Source organism: Typopeltis vanoorti, chromosome 19, assembly GCF_054136105.1.
Source record: "Typopeltis vanoorti isolate ZY-2024b chromosome 19, IOZ_Tvanoo_1.0, whole genome shotgun sequence".
Taxonomy (NCBI): Eukaryota; Metazoa; Arthropoda; class Arachnida; order Uropygi; family Thelyphonidae; genus Typopeltis; species Typopeltis vanoorti.
Window position 1 is genome coordinate 19,778,311 of NC_143567.1, and position 25,797 is coordinate 19,804,107.

A 25,797-nucleotide genomic window follows, 5' to 3' on the forward strand; every position below is an offset into this window, starting at 1 on the left:
TGAACTCCTAGATGGAAGAATGGAAGGACACAAATGCTGAAGTGGACAAAAAGTGGTGTGACATGGTGCTCCAAGAAAAAAAACATCCAGAACAAAAACATACTGCAAGTTGTTTCGTTTGTTATGGCAATCCCAGGAACAAACACAGCCGTAGAGTGAATTTTTTCCCTCATGAGTTCTTTGTGGTCTGATGAAAAGAACTTCTTCAATACCAAGACTGTGAAAGCAATAATTGTGATCAAGACACACTTTGACATTTCGTGTATTGACTTTTATGAGTGCATCTTGAAAGAATCAACACTTTTGGAAGAAATAATGTCTTCATATAAATATAATGATAATACTGATAATCCATAATTATAACTTCAGTCCTGTGTACTGTAATTATAATTATATGTTATTCCATTTTTATGTAGCGCATACCAGAAGTGTCCCGTTTTTGTCCCTTTTTTTAATTGCTGAAAATTTCAAAATGGGCCTTTTTTTTTGTTTTGAAAATCTGGTCACCCTATTGTATATCATCTTCTGTCAGATACTAACTTAGGCATTTTATGCACATTCTTATACTCAGCTGCCTCACTGATGTCTGCATATCCGCTCAACAGCCCCTCCCCCTAAAAGCTCGATTTTCCCTGCTTTTGCACTTCCACTTCATTCAGCAACACTTTTTCCAGACTCTGAACACCACATCCATTCAGATGCACCCATCCTTCTGGAATGAAGAGATAGCATTTGGGAATAAGGAAAATGAATTTCTTGATTTCTTGAGAGATAATTATCTCAGGCAGCATGTGAAGGAGGGCACGAGAGGATTGAGAGTTCTAGATCATTTCATCAGAGGATGTAATTGTGAGAGGGCGTTTCACACTTTCCTCCAGCTGGTGAAAGTGATCATGAAGTGATTACTTGGGTTGTGGCTAGCTATATGCAGACTTTTTGTGAGGAAAGGATATATGTGGAATTATAAGGCTGGTGATTACAAGCATAGGAGACAGCTTGGAGATATAACATGGAATGAGAAGTTGAGCAGTAAGGAAATAAATGCTGCATGGGAACTGACAAAGAAATACATAGTAGCATTAATGTATGAATGTATTCTGAAAGCCAAAAGGCTGAATAAGGTAGGTGAAAAATGGATGAATTTGGAGCTTAAGCATGAAATCTGGAAGAAGTACAAGATGAATAATGGTAGTAACCAGTTACATGAAGAGTATAAAGAACAAGCCAGGAGAGTGACTCAGTAAGGAAAACAAAAGTGCAGTATGAACAGAAATTGGCAAATCAGATGAAGAAAGACCCTAGAGAGTTTTTAGATATGTGGCAAGTAGAAGGAAGAATGATCATGGTAAGATGATGTTAATAGATGACAATTCATATTACAGTCAACTGCACTTGGTGTAGCATGGATGAAGTCCGACAGGTTTCCATTGTATGCATGTTGGGCACAGTCTACTGTAATATGAATAATTGTCTGGAGGAGTGATCAACAGCTGCACCTGTGTGAGGCAATCATGCACCATTTGTAAAGGTGGTCTGCACATCTGCCATGATTGGTGCAGATTAGGTAAAGGTAGACCAAGTTTTCCGAGATAGGTCAAAACCCAAAGGCATCTGTGTTGGGTCCAACAACATTGAGGAAATAAATAACCTCGATGTCAATAGGCAATAGGATTTATTGACATATCACCACTCATCTTAAGGGAATGTTCCAGGGAATTGTCAGTAGCATTGGCATGCCTGTTTAAAAAATCTTGCAACAGCACAGGTTCCAAGGGAGTGGAAGGAGGGTGAAATTGTTCCACTGCATAAAGACAGTGATATGGCTGTAGCTTCAAATTATAGACCAATCTGTATATCTAAAGTTGTGGGGTTGGTGATGGAGAGATTGGTGAAAAGTAAGATACAAAACTGGGTTGATAACAGCAGTATTCTCTATGGCTATCAGTATGAGTTTGTTAAATGGAGATTATGTTTCACTAACTTACTTTTGTAACATAACAAGGTGACAAATACCTTGAACAGGGGAGATGCATATACAGTTGTGTACTTGGATTTTGAAAAAGCTTTTGATAGACTGCCATATGACAAACTGTTAAAGAAATTGAAATAGATGGAATTGGATAACAGACTTCTGAGTTGGATCAGTGACTGGCTGTCAGATAGGTATGAGAAAGTTGTATATGAGGGTGCAGTATCCTGAAAGAGGAAGGTCACTAGTGGTATACTCAGGGGTAAGTTTTAGGACCATTGTTGTACACTTTGTATGTTAATGATATTGGAATGGGTTTTACTAGTGATATGGAGCTGTTTGCAGAAATGTAAAACTGGGAAGAGCAATGCAGAGTCAAGCAGATGTTATTGTCTTACAAGAGGACTTGAATAGATTGCATGAATGGGCAGGTAAGTGGAATTGTCAATTCCGTGTAGCAAAGTGTAAGGTTTTGAGATTTGGTAAGCAACAATGGGATGCAAAGTACACACTTGGTGGGGAAACTTTAAAAGAAGTAGAGGAGATGAGAGATCTAGGAGTGATGGTGGACAAGAACCTAAAATTCAGGGGGCCACATTGCACAATTTGTGAAGATGTCACATCGGATAATGGCAATGATGCAAAGGATGCTGACATGCAGAATTAGAGAGGTTATGATGCCATTGTATAAGGACTTGATTAGGCTTCATATGGATTATTGTGCATAGATTTGGTCACCAGGTTTTCATAGTGAGGAGGATATGTTGGAAAGGGTCCAGAGAAGATTCACAAAGGTGATTGGCGGTCTTTTGAATGTGGAGTACAAGGACAGATTGAGAGAATGTAAATTGCAAATCCCTGTGAATAGGAGGAAGAGGGGGGTGATATGATTGAGAAATATAAGCTAGTCAGGGGTTGTTATCAGATTGACATGGAAGACATTTTTCATAGAACAAGAGAGCTGAGGAGGGTGGGTAGAACAAGAGGCCATCACTGAAAGCTGTATAAAGAAGATGTGAGCAGAGGAGTGAGGAGAAAGTTCTTTGCATGGAGAGTGGTTGGTGAGTGGAATGCATTGCCTGAGTGTGTTCTGAATGTAGCCACATTGAATCATTTTAAGGCATGGTTCAATGAGCATTGTGTTCAGTACCTCCCATGATGAGTCTCAGACTCCATGGAGGTTGGATGTTAATAATAGTAATAATAATAATAATATGGATTTAATGGTGAATATACTCTATCCATTTCTTAACTAAATATGGATGAAGGAAGAATGGCCAGATAAATGGAATATTGGGTTACTGATCAAAATACCAAAAAAAAAGAAGAATATTTAATATAGTGCTGTGTAATATCCTGTCCAGTGCCTTTGCAGAGTCCAGCAATATCATGGTATAGCCATTCCCTTTAACCAACGTGATTGTCACTTTATATAACATAAAAAAGTGAGAAAATTACCAAGGTAATTCTATCTTTCAGATCTGTGTTGCTTAGTCAGTGCTTTTGTGGGAAGTAGGTACAAGGTGTTTGAGGAAAACTGTATCTCCAGAGTTAAGGAGATAAATTGCATAGTAATCAAAGGGATGAATAAAACTTTAAACCAAGAACTGCATATAAAATAATTCTAGGCAGGTCCATTATTAGGAATTACAACATTTAGCCAGACCTAGTAGCAGTATAAAAAAGAGGCTAGGAGAGTGATACCCCACAGTGAGAAAGGTGAAATTGAACTACAAAAACAAGTTAGCTGAATTCACCAGGAGAATCTGACAGAACATTTTTGCAGTGTGGTAAATAAAAGGAAGAATGATCAAAGAAGAATGACCTTAGCGAATGCCAATGGTAGGAGGATGTTTGATATACTGGAAACACTGAGTTGTTGTTTAGTGCTCTCTTTAGTAAGTTATATTCCAGGCAGATCTAATTTACATTAGCTCTATGGATGCTAAAGGGGAACTGAGTGAAAGGATAGATGTGAGTGGGTGAGTTAGAAGTATTAAATCTATATTGCAAGATTTTGATTTGAATGGGATACTTGTGCTTGGTGTGGAAGGAATATACAAGAGAATAAGAAATATCCTTGACTTGGTTGTTCATCTTGTCTCAACTAAACTTTGTATAAAGTTGGAGCTAGGACTAATACAACATAATAGACTGGTCACTATCGCTTATATGTCATCAGTTATGAGTACTGGAGAGGCTGCTGGTTAGGAACCACATGCAGAGGTGGGTAGATATTACTATAATCCTCTATAGAGGATAAGCATGGCTTTGTTAAAGATTGTCTTGCTTTAGCAACCCAACCATGTTTTACATTAAAAGGAGAATGAAGTCAGATAAGGAGGAATGGATACTTCAGGATTTTGCCAAGGTATGTGACAGGATTCTATGCAGGAAATTATTAAATATACACAGAGGAATGGGTATATTCAAAATAGGTATATGACACAGATAAGAAGAGCAGCTGACTGATAGCTATCAGAAAGCGATATGGAGGTGGCCAATGCAAGGAAGAGAAGGGGGGATACTAGTAACATACTTAACAGATACAGAATCTCTGTAGGCTTATTTGAACAGACTAGTTCTATGGGCTAAAGACAGTGGATACAAATGTCAATTCAATGTTGCCAAATGTAAGGTTTTGGTTCCAATTTCAGATATTGTAACTGAAAGCAGAGTGCCATATTAATGTGAATCTTCTGCAGAGTAGTCAATGACACAGAAACTTGGGAACAATAATGGACAATCTTAGCGAACAACATTGCCAAGGTGGTCATAGTCATCACATTGAATAACTGCAATGTTAAGATAACACTGGCTTTTAGGAAGAAGGAATTATTCTTCTGCTTTGCTAGTCTTTGATAAGCTCATATGAGGACTACTATGCATTGCTATGGTCACCTGGATTCCTTTTGAGATGGGGAGACATTTGGGACAAGTCAGTGGTGTGTAATCCATGAGATATCTGGCCTAGAATTGTGCACAAAAGAAGAACAGATTGATGGAATATATGTCAAAGTTTGAGAAATAGATAATTGAGAGGAGATATGACAGCAAGTTGCAAGGAAATTTTAGAACAGATACAAGTGATATTTTGCACCTCATGGAAAGCCATGGGAGTCACCCATTGAAACTGAGTAGGGATGTGGTCAGGAGGTACAGAAAATCAGGTTCTTCTCATGGTCGCATGAGAGGAATGGGCTGCTATTGGATGTTATTATTATTATTTAGGCCTCCAAGGAGTCAAAAGACTCATCACGGGAGGTCCTACCTAGGAAACACAAAGTCTATCACCACTCCTTAAACTTTAAACTCATTGACCGTTCTCGCTCTCACCACTCTATCAAGCAATGCATTCCACGGTTCAACCACCCTCCATGCAAAGAAACCACTCCTCACCCTCTTGCTCACAGTTTCCTTTCTTAACTTCCAGGAATGGTCCCTTGTCATCACTCCTTCCTGCTGTTCAACCAAGCAAAAGAACTCCCCCAGTGTCAACCCTGTAACCACCTCTCAAAAATTCTGAAACCATCTGTTATCTGCCTTTGTACCCTTTCCACAGTTAATATATCCCCTTCAAAAAATCCTGGGGACCAATAGTCTGAGAACAATAGTCTAAGTGTGGTCTGATCAGTGTATTATACAACAGAATGATAACTCTTTTATCTCTGCAGGTCAGCATCCTTCTCATTATTGCAGCAATCCTCTGTGTTACCTTCACCACCTTTGCAATATGTCCCCTGTCATTTCTATCAATCATAAATCCCATATCTCTTGTCTCCCTTACTTCCTCCAGTATAGCTCCTCCAGTAGAGTATTCAGCATCCCATCGATGTGTCCCAAACCTCAAGACCTTACATTTTGCTGCATTAAACCGAAATCACTATTCATTAGCCCATCTGTCTAGCTCAGTGGTCACCAAAGGGGTCGATATTGACCCCCTGGGGTTGATATGACATTGTTAAGGGTCGATTCAGGCTCAGGGGTCGACAGAAAAATATAAGACATCATTGTATGGGTAATATTTAATTCGATTAACTTGGATTACCTCCATGACAAGGACATGGGGGTAATGACAACGCAATTAAGAGTGAATCGTGGGATCAGTACCTCCATCTTACAGGTCCATGAATAGGATCTGTAAGATGGAGTAAGGTCATGAAAATAGTTACTGAGGCCAATCAAGTAGGCCAAAATGATGTATTTACCAATAAATGGATGTTGGTAGTTCCTACCTGCCGGTGCAGTGGGAGCAGGATTGCAACACATGCGTGGTTCTTATTTATTGATACTTACAAGTATTCGATCCCAGTCTCATTTTTGTGCATTGACATACAAGTGAGCATTAATGTTCTACAATTCATCAACATGCATATTATAATTCAATCGTTATTCATTTACGAACTAAACTTCTCTATGTTGAAGAGTTGAGCAGCGCTGGTAGTAATACCAGTGATATTAATACCAGTAGTTTATTAATATCACAAGTAATACCAGTGATATTACAAGTGATAATAATAGCAGTAGTAATAGTAATATAATAATATATACTATATTATACATACAATAAACACTGTAACTATAAAATAAACAATCTAAAAACTCGCATAAGTGTCTTTTTTTGCTTGTCCTATTATAATTATGTAATAGTAAAATAAAGGGGGTCGATAAAAAGTCAAGAAACGCTTGAAGGGGTCGACGGGGTCGACGGGCAAATAACTTTGGCGACCCCTGGTCTAGCTTATTCAAATCCTCCTGCAGGACTATCACATGTGCACTATTACTAATAACCCTTCCCAGCTTCACATCATCCACAAACAACTGAATATACCTCTGCAATCCACTGACAATGCCATTAATATAAAGGTTAAACAACATAGGTCCCAGTACTGAGGCCTGTGGGACCCCACTTGTAACCTTTTGTTTCCTTGAGACTGGCCCACCATACTCAACTCTCTGATACCAATTGGACAGCCAATCCTGAATCCAGTTGACCAATCTGACATCCAGACCCATGTGCTGCAACTTAAATATCAGCTTATCATGTGGCACCCTTTCAAATGCCTTCGCTAAATCCAAGAAAATGGCAGTATATGCCTTTCCCTCATCTACTACTCTTGTAACTTTATTATAAAAGGCTAGCATATTGCTAAAACAAGAGCACTCCTTCACAAATTCATGTTGACTCTGGCAGATAACATTACTCTCATCTGCCCAATGTTGTATACGGTCCTAACTAATTTCTCCAAGATCTTCACAACTACTGATGACACGCAAACTGGCCTATAATTAGACACTTCCAGTCTGCTCCCGCCCTTATGCAATGGCACTATCTTACCTTTCTTCCATTCTCTGGGCACCTTTCCCATAGCCAGACTTTCATTGAAAATCCAGGTCAAAGGAGCTGTCAGTTCTTTAGCACATTCTCTCAAAACAAGTGTTGAAATACCATCCAGTCCCACAGTTTTACTGACATCCAGAGTACTCAGTATTTGGGATATGCTCTCCTCCTGCACCTGTAAGCCTCGAACCTGCCCTATCCCTCTAGTATTCAAATTGACTCCTCTAGGATGAAATACTCCAATAAAGTGTTCATTGAACAATTCCACTATGTTCTCTGCATCAATCACTCTATTCCCATTTTTATCCCACAATGTCATTCTTACACAATCATTTCTCCTCCTACTGGCCACATAGCTAAAAAATTCCCTAGGATTTTCCTTGTATCTAAGGGCCAATCTTTTCTCATATTCCAGTTTTGCCTTCCTTACCATACTAGTCACTCTCCTGGTCTGTGTCTTATATTCTTCATGCATCTTCACTTCACCTGTCTCCTTATATCTCTTCCATAGCCTCTTTTTCGCATGCAGTTCCTGTTTAATATTGTGTTTGTCATACACTTTGCTCCAAATTGTGTCCTCTTCTTCACTTGTGGAAGACAGCTTACTATTGCTGCTAACAAATATTCCTTCACGATTTCCCAAGCACTAATGATATCCCAGCCTTCCAATTCCTCCCTCCATGAAACTTCCCCAAGTTGATGTCTAAGACTATAATCACCTGCCTTATAATTCCACATATGTTCCCGTCTCTTTGATACTCTTGCATGTCTATTCATCTTCCAAGTCAAAACCACACGGTCACTCTCTCCAACTGGTGGGAGAGATGTCATCTCAGTTATTATCAGCTCTTCTGATGCTGTGACCAAATCCAAAACTCTTGAACCTCTTGTTCCCTCTATTACATGTTGCCTAAGACATTTGTCCCTCAAGAATTCTAGAAATTCCATTCCCTTAGTTAAATCCATCTCCCTTTAGTTAAAATCTCCCATAAAAATCATTCATCTTGCACTTGCCAAACTCAACTGTCTAAACATCTCCTGGTCCATATTGAATGATGTCTCTAGTGAATATGTTCATGGGAGAGATGTAGTAAGTAATTAGACATTGTGCAACATAGAAGACCCCCCCCCTCCCTTAATGAGAGGCTGAATTCTCTAAAGGAATCTGCATAATAACAATGAAGTAGTTTTTTACATAAAGAGTGATGAATGCATTAATACTGAATGTGTAAAAATCAAGCTCTAATTGAGTAATATAATCATGCAGAGGATAAGAACTTCTGAGAGTGAGTCCTTTGTCATGAAAGTCTAGAGAAATATTATTATGTGACAATAATAATAATAATATTTTTCTAGACCAGGGATTCCCAACCTTTTTGCTATCACATCCATCTCCCTTTAGTTTGTTTAATCTTAATGTACACTAAAGGGAGATGTGATGGTAAAAAAGGTTGGGAATCTTTTTGGGAAACACTAAAATGAACACAAATGAATAATGAAAACAATACAATGTACTTTATTATTTAATAAAGATATAAAAAATAAAAATGTTCAAATGAAACAAAATAATTATTTATTCTAAACAATTGTAAAATAATTACATAATTCTTCATAACTGCTTTAATGAGATGGATGTTGCTGCTTTTGACCAGTTTAGGACAGAAAATTGAGGAACAGTCTTTGACAGTGCTAGGCAAATATCATGTCTGGCATCCAATCAATTTCTAAATTTCTTCCCACTGACTAATGTTGAAAAAACAGATTTGCATTGATAGGTTGTAGCAAATGGGATTAAGGCTAAAAGAGCATTAATTGCCAAAAGTGGGTATGCACCCATTTGGAAACAACAGAATTCATCAAGATTTCGATTAAAGAAATTTTGCTTTAGCAAAGATTTGCTGTATAGTTCAATGAGATCATCCTTCTTATCAGCATCATTAGTCAAATCGATTTGATTTCTAGGTATACAACTCTGACAAGCTGGCCGTAAGCAAAAGCAATGTTTGTGCCTCCCCACCACCATGTTACTTACTTGAAACCAGTATTTTGGGAAAGCAGGATTTATTGTAATAATGTGCAAGTAAAAGGGTCTTCACACATCCCCTGGACTCGGTTTGTACCTCCTCAACAGTTTGGGAACCCCTCTTTTAGACTTTCATGATTATTATGTGATAGGCCTCTGTAGCTCAGTGGAAGTGGCATATACATCCTCTGTGCTAGGCCACTCAAAGATAGACGTAAGTTCCTCTAGTCTATGACTAGAGGAACTTATTCTAAGCCTTTCTTTGACCGGTTCCCGAGTAAGTTGATTTCTGGCACAGACAAACAGGTTTTTCCTCCCAGAAACTCAGATTTTTCATCCTTATAAACTCAAGAAAATCAACCGTCGAACCCACACTATTTCAGACAATAACATGTCCTGCTAAGATTAGGGACCACGAGATGGCAGCAGCTGTTTGCCATTCTCTTCATCGGTTGCTGCTTATAATTAGAGATAATCTTGGCCAGCTATCTCTGATTGGCTGCTGGTGGAGACTGAACTGTTACTCAGTCTCCAAAAAAAAAAAAAAAGTTACATAGGGCTAAAATGAACCTCCGTAGCTCAGTCAGTGTAAACGGAGGCCTTTTGTTGGAAAGATCTGGGTTCGATTCCCATCAGTGATATGAGGAACCTTTATCTGGTCTCTTTCAACTAAAGGTGAGTTAACCGGTCTCATATGGAGGTTGAGATTTTTTTCTCCCAGTAACGCAGGTTTTTCATCCCTCTAAACAGGCAAACAACCAGTCCCGTGAACACACACGGTTACAGTCATAAAATATACTATGGCAAGGAAGGCAACGGGAAACCACCTTGCTCATAATCATCTCCCTAGTATGGTAGTAGCATATAGCTACCCCACGAGCTGTATGGCTGAGGGAACAGGGTAGGATAGACTAAAATGACCTTGTCTACTCCCTATAAGGGAATAAAAAGTGTTAGCTGATTTATTATTATTATTATTATTGTGTGACATTTCCAAGGATTTCAAGACTCATCATGGGAGAACACCACTCCACTACAACTCGCTGTCTCTCTTACTTAATCCTTCAAGTACATAATACTACTACTACCAGCATCAACACATGGCACTCTACCAGTCAACCACCAACACTAGTATATATTGTCTGCAAACTTGTGTATTTTTTTCTTATGGCCAATTTGCCTATATGCAGTATGAAAAATTCAAGTTTCCCATAGAAAAAACCCTGCTACTAACATATGAGATCGGCTAAGTCATCTTCAGTTGGAAAAGCCCATATCAAGATTCCTTTTGTCACAATGAGAAGCATACTGTTACCTAATACTATTACTCTACTAGTTAATTATTTAAATACTATTACTCTTTTACTTAATTATTTAAATACTATTACTTAATTTCCAGTTATGAAATAATGAGTCATTCAAAAAATAGAAATTTGCTGAAAATGAAACCAGAGCATCTTTACATTTTCCAGTTTAAATATGAATTTCTAATCATTATTTGTTCTTATACCAAGAAAAATATTGCTATTCCTTCATGTGAAAATAAAGTAAAATGGGGCTTATCATAAAACAGCTAAATAGAATAAATGAATGATGCAGAATAAGTAAACTGTAAAGTAACCTGTTTAGACATTTGAAGTACTTTTATTCTAAGAGTGAGAAATTCAGACACTGTTTGCTGAAACAGAAAATAAAAATGCTTTCATGAATTGAACAAGTTAGGAAATTAATTCAAACCTTGAACTTCTTTGGTTTAAAGTATTTATGAGAAAAAATATATTTATTTAGATGTTCATGCACACAATTTATTTCTGTCTCCTTTTTTTTTTTGCAAAGTAATTATATGCAAATATTAGAGAATTTTTAAAGAGTATATTTCTTTTAACACTTTCATCTTCTTCTTCACCTAAAATGAATGCTAAAGAGAAGAAATATTTATAACATTATTTTCATTGGGGATGAACACCATTAGCACTTCAGTATATAAACAGGCATGAGTTATTTTTCCTTTGAGAAATTTTTTGAAATGTACACACAGTGATGAAGAGTGGATGTTCATGATTTTCACTAATGGATTGCATTGCCATTATGCGATTCAAAATATGACACTAATACATCACAGATGATTCTGATGAAACAGACACTCACCAACACTATAATGTCACAAATATAGAGGTGCACACAATGAAGATCATGATAAAAAATAAGTCTCTGGTCAAGTTGCCATGTAATCCAATTGCTAATTGATTCATCAAATGGTTACCTATTCAGTTGAGTACATCTTTGATGAAAAATAAATTATTTAAGAAATGTAAGTTGATGGCATGGATGCAGCGTAATGAAAATATGCACAAATAAAGCAGGTACAATTCAAATGATTTTCTTTTCTGTTAATCCATATGGTCATATACTTGAAACTGCTGATTCCATCACTTTTAAAATGTGCTAGGACTGCAGAATGCATTTATTTCATACCAAAGTAAGATCAATTGTATCATTACATAATGTTTGTAATTCTACAGCCATATCACACTGTTGATAAAATCTATCACATGGAAGGAAGATACCATTCTTTAAAAAGTTGTGTATATTATATGTGCATGTATTTGTTTCAGATGAAACATTAACTTCCATCATGACCTTGCGGAGATTCTTGCTGCATGGAGTTAAGTTGAAGACAAATGTGTATTTTCATGATACATCTGAATATATATACAGAAAATACGATGGTAACCACAAGGAATGAGACCAGTACTTGGGCACATATTGTAGAGATCTAGCTTCTATTATGGATATGTACACACACACACACACGATACACTTCCTCTAAACAAGTAGTCAGCCATTAAGAAATCTTTCCTGGCACTAAAAAAGAAAGTAATAAAAAATAAGTAATAATAAATGTTCAAAACCTAAAATTAAAAGTAATCTTAGTTATGTTATCTTAAACCCAATAAACGGTGCACAGTTTTACAATATAAATATTGACAGGATGTATTAACTAAATTTATTTGTTTAATGTTGGTCTGGTTGGTTGAGTGAGTACTGTCTCCACTGTCCAGCTAACATAATGTGGATTCATATCTTATTGTAGCATGGAATAGATAGGGTAGGCAGTTGATTTTCACCACCTGCATGATCCCACTTATGGGAAGCCTGAAGTGGTTTGAAAAAGCCTGGGCTCATTCTCTAGAGCAGGCTTCCCAAACTTTCAGTATACTGACGTATCTCTTTTAAATTTTAGTAACCAGCTCCCCCCCCCCCCCAAGCAAAAGTAATTTAGAAGTTAATTTCATTCAAACACAAATAATTATAAAGGCATTTATTTTTTAACTTTTGCATTATAATAAATTGCAAACATGAAGTGCTTATCTTGATATATATTTTAATTAAACAAAACCATAGAGTAGAAACAAAAATTATGAAATTTAAATTTTGAATGATAAAAAAAACTTAATAAAGCAGAGTTCCAACCACATGGTTTGACCTAACTAATTTAAACTTTTAATGCAAACAATTCGAATCATGCAGTTTTATTTATTTATTCATATGGAGTTTCCTCCCTTTTCTTCCCCATTCCTATAGGGGCGAGTTGAGCCCCCTCATGGGGGGTCAAGTATTTATGGCTGTAGATCCGTGTGTGTTCACGGGGCCGATTTGCCTGCTTGCGGGATGAAAACCCCCAATAAACTGGGAGAAAAACCCTGCTGTCCACGCCCAAGACTGGCTAACTTGGCTCTGGCTGAGGAAGATCCTTAAGCTCCTCACGTCGGCGATGGGAATCGAACCCAGGACACTCCTTCACCAGGCATATGGTTGCGAAGCACACAGCCACTAGGCTAACTGCACGGACAATCATGCAGTTGGAAAGCAATCATGCCATCCAGCAGATGAGGGCCTAATGGAGGTTATCCATAAATGCCTACAGAAAAGTTTTCTTTAAAACTTTGTAGATTTTTTAGTTTTTAAAGAATTAATTATAGAATAGACCAACACAAAATATAAAAGTAAAAAAATAACAAATCAATATAAAAAAAAGTACCTTGTATCCCTAAAGACCCTTTGTCTTCACTTTGCACACTACATCCTCTGTCCAAAAAGAAACCGAACTTTTCGAAAATAGAAGAAACTAGTGGCATCACTAGTTTCTTCTATTGAAAAAGAAGTGTCTTTTTGTTGTCAAAAGCAAATGCTTCAAAAAGCATACGGTGATGAATGCTTATCCCGTACTCATGTTTACGAGTGGTAAGCGATTTCAAAGTGGTCGTGAGACACTTGAGGACAACGAAAAGCCGGGCCGTCCAAAAACTGGACTGAGCGAAGTTAACATCCAAAAAGTGCGTGATTTTATCAAAGAAAACCCGAAATTGTCCGTGAGATTGAAGATGAATTGGGGATTCCAAAATGAACTGTGCACAACATTTTGACTGAGATTTTGGGCCTTTGTAAATTGAATTTGCGATTTGTTCCCCACAAGTTGACCGATGACCAAAAAATGTATCGAATTGAGCACTGCAATGACCTCATTAAAACTGCTCGTAAGGACTCGCACTTTCTTGAAATGATCGTTACTGGTGACGAAACGTGGTGTTTTGAGTATGAGCCCGAAACAAAGCACCAGAGTGCTGAGTGGATACCACCAGAAGAGGGGCATCCGAAAAAAAGTCGCTTGGAGAAGTCAAAAGTAAAGACAATGCCGATTTGTTTCTACGATTTCATGGGCATTATCCCCAAATAATTCATTCTGCCTAGCCAAACGGTCAGTGGTGAGTTTTATCTCAAAGTTTTGAAGCGATTGATAGCGAGAGTTCGTCGCGTACGGCATGAATATCGTGATGCAGGCAGCTCTTCATTTTTGCACGACAATGCACCATCTCATCATTCAAACATTGGTAGACAGTTTTTGAGCAAAAACCAAGTTTGTGTGTTGGATCACTCGCTGTATTCACCTGATTTAGCACCCTGTGACTTCTTTCTCTTCCTCTGATTTCATTTGCCGATGAAAGGAAAGCGATATGACACCATTGAAAACGTTCAAGCGGCAGTAACCACGATCCTCAACAGTATCCCAAAAACCGATATAAAAAACTTATTTAACAAATTAATTGACCTTGCCAAATGCTGTATCGGAGCTGAGGGAGAGTATATTGATTGAAATAAATGATTTGAATAATTATAATTGGCCTGTGTTTTATTTTCTATCAAAAGTTTGGTTTCTTTTTGGACAGAGGGTGTACACTTTGGGAATTACTTCTCTAGAGCAAGGTTTCTGGATTATATTATTATTATTACGTAATACCTCCAGGGAGTTCAAAGGCTCATCGAGGGAGATCACCTACTCTACATCACTACCACTCATTTCACCAACCACAACTATCTTCATCATTTATACCAACGCCATCTGCCACTGACCACCACTACTAGTATTTTCTTAGACAATCACAAACATCCATGCCCATGCCGGGATTCGAACCCACAGCCTTTTGGTTGGAGAGTGGATATGCCAACCACTTGGCCAACTAACCATTAACCTGCCCATGCTGCTAATTTAGAATAGATTTACAACCCTTTCATAGGTAGAATTCTCATTTAAATAATAATTGCTTTTTTGTGAGAATATATTATATATATTTGCCAGAACAGTCCCCCCCCCCACCTTTCAAAGCACAAATACATAATGAATGATTGTAGAGATTATGCTTAAAAACAACAAGATATAGCAACAGTGATTATCTATTTATATTTTTCTGTTTTTAGGGTTCCCTAAACCTGCATATTACCTTCATGTTTTGTTCTTCCAAATCTTTTACATGTTCATTTTGTGTGTGTGTGTGTGTGTCAATCTCATCTACAAAATGTTATAATCAATAACACATTTAATACAGTCGATAACATACGGGTTAAAGAGTTTGTGAATTAACCTCTCTCTTGAGATCAAATATTGCACTAGCCAAGTCAATCCAATAAAAAGGGTAGTCTCATACAGTGGGATTCAAATCCACTCCCTTTAATTTAGAGAGCAGAGATGTTATTGAGCCTGCCAACCAGACCAGCATTTCTGTCCACTTGTTCTTGTGGATCTTCCTCCTCCTCTTCTCACCCTTTTTTTCCTCAACCACATTTCTGTCCATTCTTCTTGCATTCAAAACCAACTATAATTGAATTCTATATAATTTTCTTTGCTTTTATATTAATCCCGCATGAAAGGTTAAAGAACTTGTTGCATATTACTTTACGTGGGCTACTTATTAAGAAGACTGAAGGAACCTGTTAGTATTTATTTGAAGAGTAGAGGTTGTAGCCCTTCGAAATTTTTTGTGAGGATGGCTCTTCAGAGAATGAAGGTAGTAAAAAAAAAAGCAGCAAGGAGCTCATGTAGTGAGCTTGTAGTTGGACCATGGTGGATGTTAACCATCACCTACTTCTATTTTTATATGCTCAGAAAGATGTATCCTAATGAAACAGCACCCAATATATGCAAAGATGGGTTGTCAGCTGATAACCCATCTTTGACTATGAAATTTCAAAACCTTATGCTTTGCAACACAGAATTGTGATCCAATCACTTATCCACTCATATAGTTAATTCAGATCCTTTTATAGAGCCACATCTACTCTGTGCCTCATATTTCTACCCAATATTTCATCTTTTATAAACTACTGCATTTTTCCATTAAACCTCCAATATCATTAACATATCAATTAACCCCACATTGACCTTAACCCCCCCCCGTCTTCTGGAATGCTGCTCCTCCCATGTCTTACTGATGCCACTCTGCAACCAGTTTCCTGTTTCAACTTCAATCTGGTATCTGACCCACTCTTTCTCTTTTTATTAACCATCTTGTTATGTGGCAATCAATCAGGGACCTTTGCAAAATCTAAATGTAGCAATACTTTTGCATAGCGTGGTTTTCAGACAAGGATCTCACTACAGCAATTTAAATTTTATTTATTAATAGTATGGTACTGTACTGCATTACTAACATTCCAACTCTAGTTAAACAGTACCACAGTGGTTTAGCATATTGCAAGAACAGCTGTATCGAATGCATGCTTTAGTATTATTTCAGCTTTGGTGCAACAGAGTTGTGGTTGCTCTATAAAATTTTTTATTTTTTAAAACAGCCGAGTCCTTTTATACACAGTTATGAGTGGGAAGAGGAAATGCAATGAAGCTTGTGAACCTACCAAATGTAATGGCTAACACTAGAATGAAAACTTGAAATTATAAAGCATCATAAAGAAGGAGCATTGTATGCTAAAATAGCATGTGCATAGGAAATGGAAAGTCATTGGCTAGAATGATAATTAAGAAGATAGATTAAATAAAAAATAATATATGACATATATGACAAAAGTGATCGTTAAACATTGAAGTTCCGAAATGGATAATATTGTTGTTATTGCACCCTCCATGGAGTTGTATGGGACTTATCATGGGAGGTTCATTCAACTGACCACATATTTACCATACTGAATCATAAAATCCTTAACACTTCTTGCATTAACAACACATTCTGGTAATGCGTTCGATTAACACAATTCTCCATGTAAAAAATCTACTCCTCACATCCCTCTTCACGACACTCTTACATCACTTCCAGGGATGACCTATGGTTTTTCCCCTCATGCCTTCTACTCTTTTTATTATCTTATCTCAATTAATCCAATAAAATCCTCTCGCTAACTTAAATGTCTCTATCATATCACCTCTTTTCCTCCTATCCACTAAACTCTGCAGTCCACATTTCTTCGACCTCTCCCTCCATAGCTGGCATTCAAAAGTCCTAATAATGTCTTAGTCACTTGTCTCTGGACCCTTTGCAATGTTTCCACATTACACTGAAAACCAGGCTACCAGAACTGAGCACAATAGTCCAAGTGTGGTCTGACCAGTGCTTTACACACAGGCACAACCACTTCCTTATTATTATTATTATTATCATCCAATCTCTACGGAGTCGGAGACTCATCTTGGGAGGTACACACTATTGCACACAATGCTCATCAAACCATGTCTTAAACTAATTCAATGTATCTACATTCACAACACACCCAGACAATGCATTCCACTCACCAACAACTCTCCATGCAAAGAACCTACTCCTCACTCCTCTGCTCACACCCTCTTTATACAGTTTCCAGCAATGCCATCTTGTTCTACACCCCTCTCCCATTCTGGGAAAAACCTCTTCCATATCAACCTAATAACAACCCTTGATCAGCTTATATGTCTCAATCATATCTCCCCTTCTTCCTCTTATTCATGAGGCTTTGCAGCTAACCTGTCGTACTCCACATTCTAAAGAGCACTGATCACCTTTGTGAATTTTCTCTGGACCCTATCCAACATATCCTCATCACCATGAAAACCCGGCGATCGAATCTGTGTACACTAGTCCATGTGAGGCCTGATCAAGGCCTTACACAATGGCATCATGCTCTCTCTATTTCTGCATGTCAGTGGCCTTCGCATCATTGCCATTATCCGATGTGACTTGTGCAATGAGGCTCCTGATCTTCCAATTTTGCATCATCTGCAAACTGCATATCACTAGATAAACCCATCCCAGTATCACTAACATACAAATTGAACAACAGTAGTCCTTGCGGTACACTAGTGGTGTATCACAGGGACCTTTCTCTTTCAGGATACTGCACTCCCATACACAACATTCTGATTCCAATCTGACTTTCCTCTTTCAGGATACTGCACTCCTATATACAACTTTCTGATTCCTATCAGACAGCCAGACACTGATCCAACTCAGAAGTCTGTTATTCAATCTGATCTGTTTCGATTTATTTAAGTTTGTTGTGTGGCCTATCTAAAGCTTTTGCAAAATTTAAGTACACCACTGTATATGCATCTCCCCTGTTCAAGGTATTTTTCACCTTCTTATAGTACATAAGTACTTATCACTATGTGTTAGAGTACTTCTTATCATAGCAGCATTAGGATGTGCAGTCTTTGCAACACTAGCAATATGCACTCTAAACTTCAGTCTGCTGTCAACCATCACTCCTAAATCTCGAATCTCATCCATTTCCTGCAGTACGGCACCATCGATTATAGTACACAGCCTTATATTTCTGCACTCCAAAATATAACACCTTGCACTTATTAATATTAAAACTACAACCCTACTGCTTTGTTCCAGTCAAAAGTCTATTCAGATCTTCTTGAAAGGAAGTAACATCAGTGAGTGCTACTTATAATTCTTCCCAACTTTGCATCATCGGCAAACAACTGAAGATCCCCAGTCAATCCACTTGATATATTGTTTACAAACAAGTTAAACAGCAGAGGCACAAGAGCAGAACCATGGGGCACGCCACTAGTTACCCTCCTTTTTTGGAGACACTGCTCCATCATACACAACCTGCTGGTATTGTTCAAAGAGGCAATCTCCGATCCACCTAACCAATATACCATCTATTCCTATCCTTTGCAGCTTGTATACCAACTGATCATTTGATAATCTATCAAACACTTTTGCAAAGTCCAAGAATATCACTATACGAGGGTGGTCATGAAAAGTTCTCGGCCTAACAATGAAAAAACGAATTTATAATTTCAAAATTATTTCTATTTTTCAACATAATCTCCCTTAAGACTAATACATTTATTCCAGTGATGCTCCAGCGTCATTATCCCGTCCCTCTAGTGGTTCTCAGTAAGATCTGCAAAATACCCCTCTACAGCTGCAATCACCTCTTGATTTGAAGAAAAATGCTGACCAGCGAGGAAGAGTTTTAGTTTTGGGAAGAGATAGAATTCAGATGGATCCAAATCTGGGGAATATGGTAGATGTTCCAACAATTCATAGTGCAGATCCCTTAATTTTCCCATTGCCAAAACACCTTTGTGGGCAGGTGCATTGTTCTGATGAAAGATGATTTTTTTTTTTCTGCAAACTGGGTCATTTCTCACAAATTTTTTCATCTAATCTGGTTAAAAGATCAGAATAATGTTCCCTGGTTATTGTTTTACCCTTTTCAAGATAATTAATAAACAAAATGCCTTTAGCATCCCAAAACACTGATGCCATGACTTTTCCTGCTGATGGAACCGACTTTGCGCTGAACAGACGGCTTCTGTCCTGTTTTGACTGGTGTTTGGAGGGAGCCAAATCTGGTGTTTAATGGTGAATCCAAGTCTCATCCATAGTAATAAATTGATGCACAAAATCAGTTTTATTCTTGTTAAAACACTCCAAGCACTGTTCAGAGATTTTCATGTGAGTGTGTTTTTGATCTGCTGTGAGCAAGCATGGTGGCACTCATCTTGCACAAAGCTTTTTCAATTGCAATTGTTCATGCAAAATATAACCTACACGTTCTTTTGAAATGCCTATAGTCTCAGCAATATACCATATCATGCACTCGATCAGTGATTTCATTTCTGGTGTTGTTACACTTTTTGGACGTCCTTCATGTGGTTCATCTTTAAGGCTGGTCCGGCCATGTTTATACTCAGTAGTCGAGTACTTAATTGTCAAAAACAAACGAGAAGAGTGCCCAGAAACTTTTATGAACTTCTAATGAATTTCTTTTGCATTAAACCTTCTTTTACAAAGAATTTTATAGTCGCACAATACTCAATTTTATCTATCTCAAGGGATACAGATACTTTTGCTTCAGAGAGCTGTATAAAACAAACTACTTGATAGAATGACTTGCAATTTCACATGGATGCTTATGACAAATGTACCAACTTAAAAAAAAAACAAATCTTGCCGATAGTGTTGCCATCTATGGTCAAGGCCAAGAACTTCTCAGACCACTTTTGTATATGATTCTCCCTTATCTAATACACTTGTTACACTATTGTAAAATGCTAATGAATTCCTAATACAGGACTTGCCCTTTAGAAATCCATGCTGACCATCATAAAGAATGCTATGTCCATCAACCTAATACTGTATTCTATTCCTAACCAATCTCTACAACAGCTTGACGACAACCACAGTTATTCAGACTGGTCTATATTGTTCAATGAAACCTGTGGAAAATTCATGAACGAAATAATCAGTGGATTGCAAGGGGATATTCAGTTGTTTGCGGATGATGCGAAGTTGGGAAGGATTATTAGTAATAGTGCAGATGTAGTAGTTCTGCAAGAGGATTTCAATAACCTAGATAGATGGGCAAATGAATGGGGGATATAAGTTAAATGCAGCAAAATGTAAGGTCTTGAGGTTTGGGAAACATCAATGGGATGCTGCATACTCTATGGGAGGAGTTATACTGGAGGAAGTAGGGGAGACGAGATCTGGGGTTGATGATTGATAGACTCCTGAAATTTAGGGGACATATTACAAAGGTGGTGAAGGTAATACAGAGGATTGCTGCAATAATGAGAAGGACACTAACCTGCAGAGATAAAAGGGTTATCATTCCGTTGTATAAGACACTGATCAGACCACACTTAGACTATTGTTCTCAGATTTGGTCCCCAGGATTTGAAGGAGATAAATTAACTGTGGAAAGGGTAGTACAAAGGCAGATAAAAAAGATCGTTTCAGGACTGTACAATGTTAGTTATGAGGAGCGACTGAGGGAATGTAGACTGCAGAGTTTGGTGGATAGAAGGAGAGGTGATATGACTGAGACTTTTAAACTGTTGAGAGGTGGTTACAGGGTTGACACTGGGGAGTTCTTTCGCTTGGTTGAATAGTGGGAAGGAGTGATTACAAGAGGCCATCCCTAGAAGTTACGAAAGGAAACCGTGAGCAGGAGGGTGAGGAGTGGTTTCTTTGCGTGGAGGGTGGTTGAAACATGGAATGCATTGCCTGATGGAGTGGTGAGCACGAGAATGGGCAATGAGTTTAAGGAGTGGTATGATAGACTTTGTGTTTCTTAGGAAGGACCTCCCGCGATGAGTCTTTTGACTCCATGGAGGCCTGGATAATAATAATAATAATAATAGTGGTAATAACCACAGTAATAAGTTTTAATAAGTAAATATTTCATCCTAAGTATCATAGGACATTGGCATAACAGTTAATTCAAACAATACTAGGAATAACATGCAGTTAGGGCACATGATTACAATGGAATCCCAATATGCGTACAGTAGCGTGTGATAGAATTAAATTAAAATATATCTGGAGGTGAAAAAAAAAAAAGATTACATTAAAATAAGATAACATATAAAAAATTATTTTACACAGTTTTGTATGACAATTTCCCATACTTTAGGAATAGCAAGAACGTCATTACGGTTTAGATTTGGTCTGTGAAGTAGGGCTTTGGTACTTTCTTTATATAAACGTTCATGTTTATATAAAGATCTTTGTAGAAGTTTGGTCTTTTTCCAATGGATCCTATGGTTTGGGTTTTCAACTCCGTGTTGTGCGAGGCCAGATTTCTGCAGTTTGATAAGCCGGATGTGGTCTTGATGTTCCGAAATGCATTTATGAACAGATCTTCCTGTCTGTCCATAGTAATCACCAATCTTAGCCAACCTGCTTCTAGAATACCGTGAAGAAAAAATGTTCACGTTTAAATCCAAACCAAAAATTTGGCTACGATATGTTGATGACATCTTTGCTGTCTCGGTTCATTCCGAACAAGAACCACACCTGTTTCTAGATAAAATAAACCTTCTTCATCCTCGCATCAAATTCATGCTAGAAAAAGAATCTCCACAATATATCTTCTTTCTGGATTTACACATCCAAAGAAAAGAAGATGTTCCATCTCCCCTTCTATCGCAAGCCAACATTTCCAGGTCGCTACATTCACAATTCTTCTGCTCGTCATCCATCTCAAAATGGCATCATTAAATCATTAGATCAATACTAAATCATCATAAATATTAAATCATCATACTAAATGGATACAATATTAAAACAACTCAAAAAATCATCAGTCACTTCCCCACACATAAGCCTAGACAAGAATATTCCCATACCTTATGTCAAAGTCATCTCCGAACGTCTTTCAAAAATTATGAAGCTACTACCTACAAACCAATTAACCAGATCTATAACTTGTTAGCTTCTCCTAAAGACAAACTCTCACCTCTGATGCTACCTGGCATGTATGAGGTTTCATGCTCCTATAAATTGTCTTACAATGGACAGTCATAAAAAATTGTGTAAAATAATTTTTTATACATGTTATCTTATTTTAATGTAATCTATTTTTTCCCCCTCCAGATATATTTTAATTTACTTCTATAACACGCTACTGCATGCTCATTGGGATTCCATTGTAATCATGTGCCCTAACTGTATGTTATTCCTAGTATTGTTTGAATTAACTGTACTGACGATGTCCTATGATACTTAGGATGAAATATTTACTTATTAAAACTTATTACTATGGTTATTACGTGTGTTTGTTTAGACTGGTCTATATTTGGCAACTTCTGTCTTAGAACCATGCTTGTAGAGTGGTACTATTTTCCTTCTTTCCACTCGTTAGGAACCCTACCCACTGCAAGACTTTTATTAAATGATCAGGTCAAATGCATAGCCAACTGTTGTGAACATTCCTTAAAAATACAGTGGAACCTCGAATGTCGAACTTGTTCGGAAACCGAATTGTTCGAAAACTGAAACCATTTTCACATAAGCATTAATGTAAAATGGATTAATCCGTTCCCGAACCCAGATGATTGTTTATTTAAACCTTTACAACAGTACCTCATGCATAAGATCGTATACAAACGTAATGAAAATGCATAAAATCTTACATAAAAAGAATAAACACAATAAATAGATAAAATATAGACAAAAATCGATCGCCTCTTTATTTTTGAGTATTGTGCAGATCGTTGATTTCGCCATACCGAACTGCATAGCAAGATCCGAGACACGAATGCCATTCGTGTCTCGGATCTTGTTTGGATATAATTTCTTTTTTCATCTCTATCGTGGTGGTTCTAACAACTTTTCTTCTTGCTTTGCTGCTATCACTATTCTTCTGCTGTCCCATGGTGGCTTAATTAATAATAATTTATGGAAAAAAAAACAACAACAAAACATAAAGAAAATCAAGAAAACTCATTTCAAATTCGAGCAGGTGTCTGCACTGACCAAAGGCTGCTGCGTAACATGACGCTTTCCCACCTTACAGCTAAGCACATGGTTGCCATTTGTCTGTTTGGGACCGAAATTCTGTTCGGAAACCGGGGCGTTTTTTTGTTCATGAAATATGTTCGGGAACCGAATTGTTCGAGAACAGAGGCATTCGACAACCGAGGTTCCACTGTATGTGGTGATATGGCATCCATTCCACAGCCTTATTAACATCTAACTCAACCAACTCCTGATACACCTCTGATTCTTTCACTTCCAATTCTCCTAATACTTGTTTTCCTTCAGTACATTGCATTGCATCATTTACATCAGTATGATATATGCTGATAAGGTGCTCGTTCAGTAATGTTAATATATCCATTTCAACTGTTATTCTGCTGCCATGACTATCCAACAGTGTTAACTTGCCATAATTATTCTTTCTCTTGCTTGCCTTATATGGAAAAATTCCCTTGAGTTAACCTTGGACTGACTAACCAATCTCCTCTCCTCTCATACTGCACTTTTTCTTTTTTTACCATGCTTGTCACCTTTCTAGCCTGCACTTTATACTCTTCATGGGTCAGATCACCACCAACTGCCTTGTGCCTCCCCCATAACATTTTCTTTTCTCACACAGCTTGCTTAATTTCACTGTTCGTCCATTTCACTCCTACTGTATTTACTTGCTTTACCCTTGGTATGCAATTATACATTGCTTTTGTCAGATACTGCCTTGTGAGTTCCATGCATTGTCTACATCTTTTCTGCTTGGCTCATCTACCCAACGTACTGATTCTAGCTGACTACAGAGCTTCCTGTAATCACCTGCTTTATACTTCCACATATATTCATTTTTGGCAGTAATCTTTTCTTGTTTCATCACTTCCAAACAAGTATCTCATGATTACTCTCACCAACTGGCTGCAGTGTCAACACCTCATTAACAACTACATGCTATCAAGTTATCACCAAGTTATTACCAAATCCAAAACATTAAAGCCTCTAGTTGCTTCTGTCACATGGTGCGTAGGTTATTTATCTCTCAGAAATTCAACAAACTCACTCTCTTTGTTCCCATACACTATCTCCTCCTCCTTATAAGTATATTAGGCCTAGTGGCCTGTTACATTCATATCAGGCATGGTCTATTACGATTTGAAGCTATGACTGCCTCGAGGATAAGGCGGTTAGCTCTATGCCCCTTCCATTCTACATTCCTATTTCCTATAATTAAAGTCTCCAATCAGGAACACCATCTTTTTACATGCTCAACTAATTTGCCTAAACATTTCAAAATCAGTATTCTCTGCATTCCCTTGTCTATAACAGCATCCTATCAGATATACTAGCCTTATGTTTCCCAAACTTTTCTGACGACGGAACACTTCACAAATCCTGAAATTTTCACAGAACACCTTGGTTATTTAGTAATGTATTAATTAATAATTAATTGTTAATTCAGTTGATTTTTTATTATTAATTCATAATTGATCATTAATTATTAATTAATTAAACATCAACATCATTAAATTAATTTGTGCTGATTTTCATTGACATATCCCATTCTGATCACCAAAAATTTATATTATTATAAGTACTTACGAGTGAATGCAGACTTTTTCTCCTGTGTGTTGGTAGTTTTCCCCTCCTTTTGTACATCCTGGAGATTGCTTTGTAGGTTGGTGGTAGATGACTCACTATCTGTTGCGTCACAAACACCTTCAATGAGAGATTTCTTAATACCAAAATTAATATAATTTTGGTATTAAGAAAATTTTGGTATTTTAATATTAATTCATATTAAAATTTAAATCTGCAGGCCTATTACTTTTAAAAAATCACTGCACTATGGTTTCAAAACTTTCATCCTACAATACGAACTTGTGAAGAAAGTATTCTGTATTACTAGATTTGAGAACTGGATACAGACTACCTTGATCTTCAATTTTAGTGGAAAAATTTTCTTTATACTTCCTTGCTGATTGGTCACTAACATTTGCAAAACAGATGTTATTTCCTCCAGTTTTGAGAACAGAGGATATGCCATCCATTGTTGTAATCAGCTTGCAGGCAATTTTTATGGTTGGTCATAAACAGCGGTATTCTCTTTCCCAATTGTTGAAAGATTTCAAGGTGTGGAAATTAACGATATTTCATGAATATTTCTATGTTTAAAAATATGCCGCTTTCACACTGACATTTACCACACAGAGATGTCATTTCCTTCAGTTTAGAGAACAGAGGATATGCTGCCTATTGTTATAATCTGCTTGCAGGCAATTTTTATGACCGGTCATAAACCTGCCCACCCTTAAAAATAATATGTGTATATATTATATAAAAAAACCGGGTTTTTTCCAAAGTTTTCTCAAATTAATTCTCCCACATTGCCTAAGTCCCCCCCCATGCTCCCCTTTTAACACCATAA

The 25,797-nt window shown here is 37.3% G+C and overlaps 1 protein-coding gene across 2 annotated transcripts in view; it reads right to left on the minus strand.

Moving 5' to 3' along the window:
- Positions 1–11,054: 11,054 nt before the first annotated feature.
- The window catches only part of LOC150095894 (uncharacterized), a 320,356-nt gene continuing 305,613 nt past the window's right edge, over positions 11,055–25,797 (minus strand). For both annotated transcript variants that reach the window (XM_090409433.1, XM_090409432.1), the window contains one exon: positions 11,055–12,198. The gene's annotated coding sequence lies outside the window, so the exon portion shown is untranslated. The remainder of the gene's footprint in view (positions 12,199–25,797) is intronic.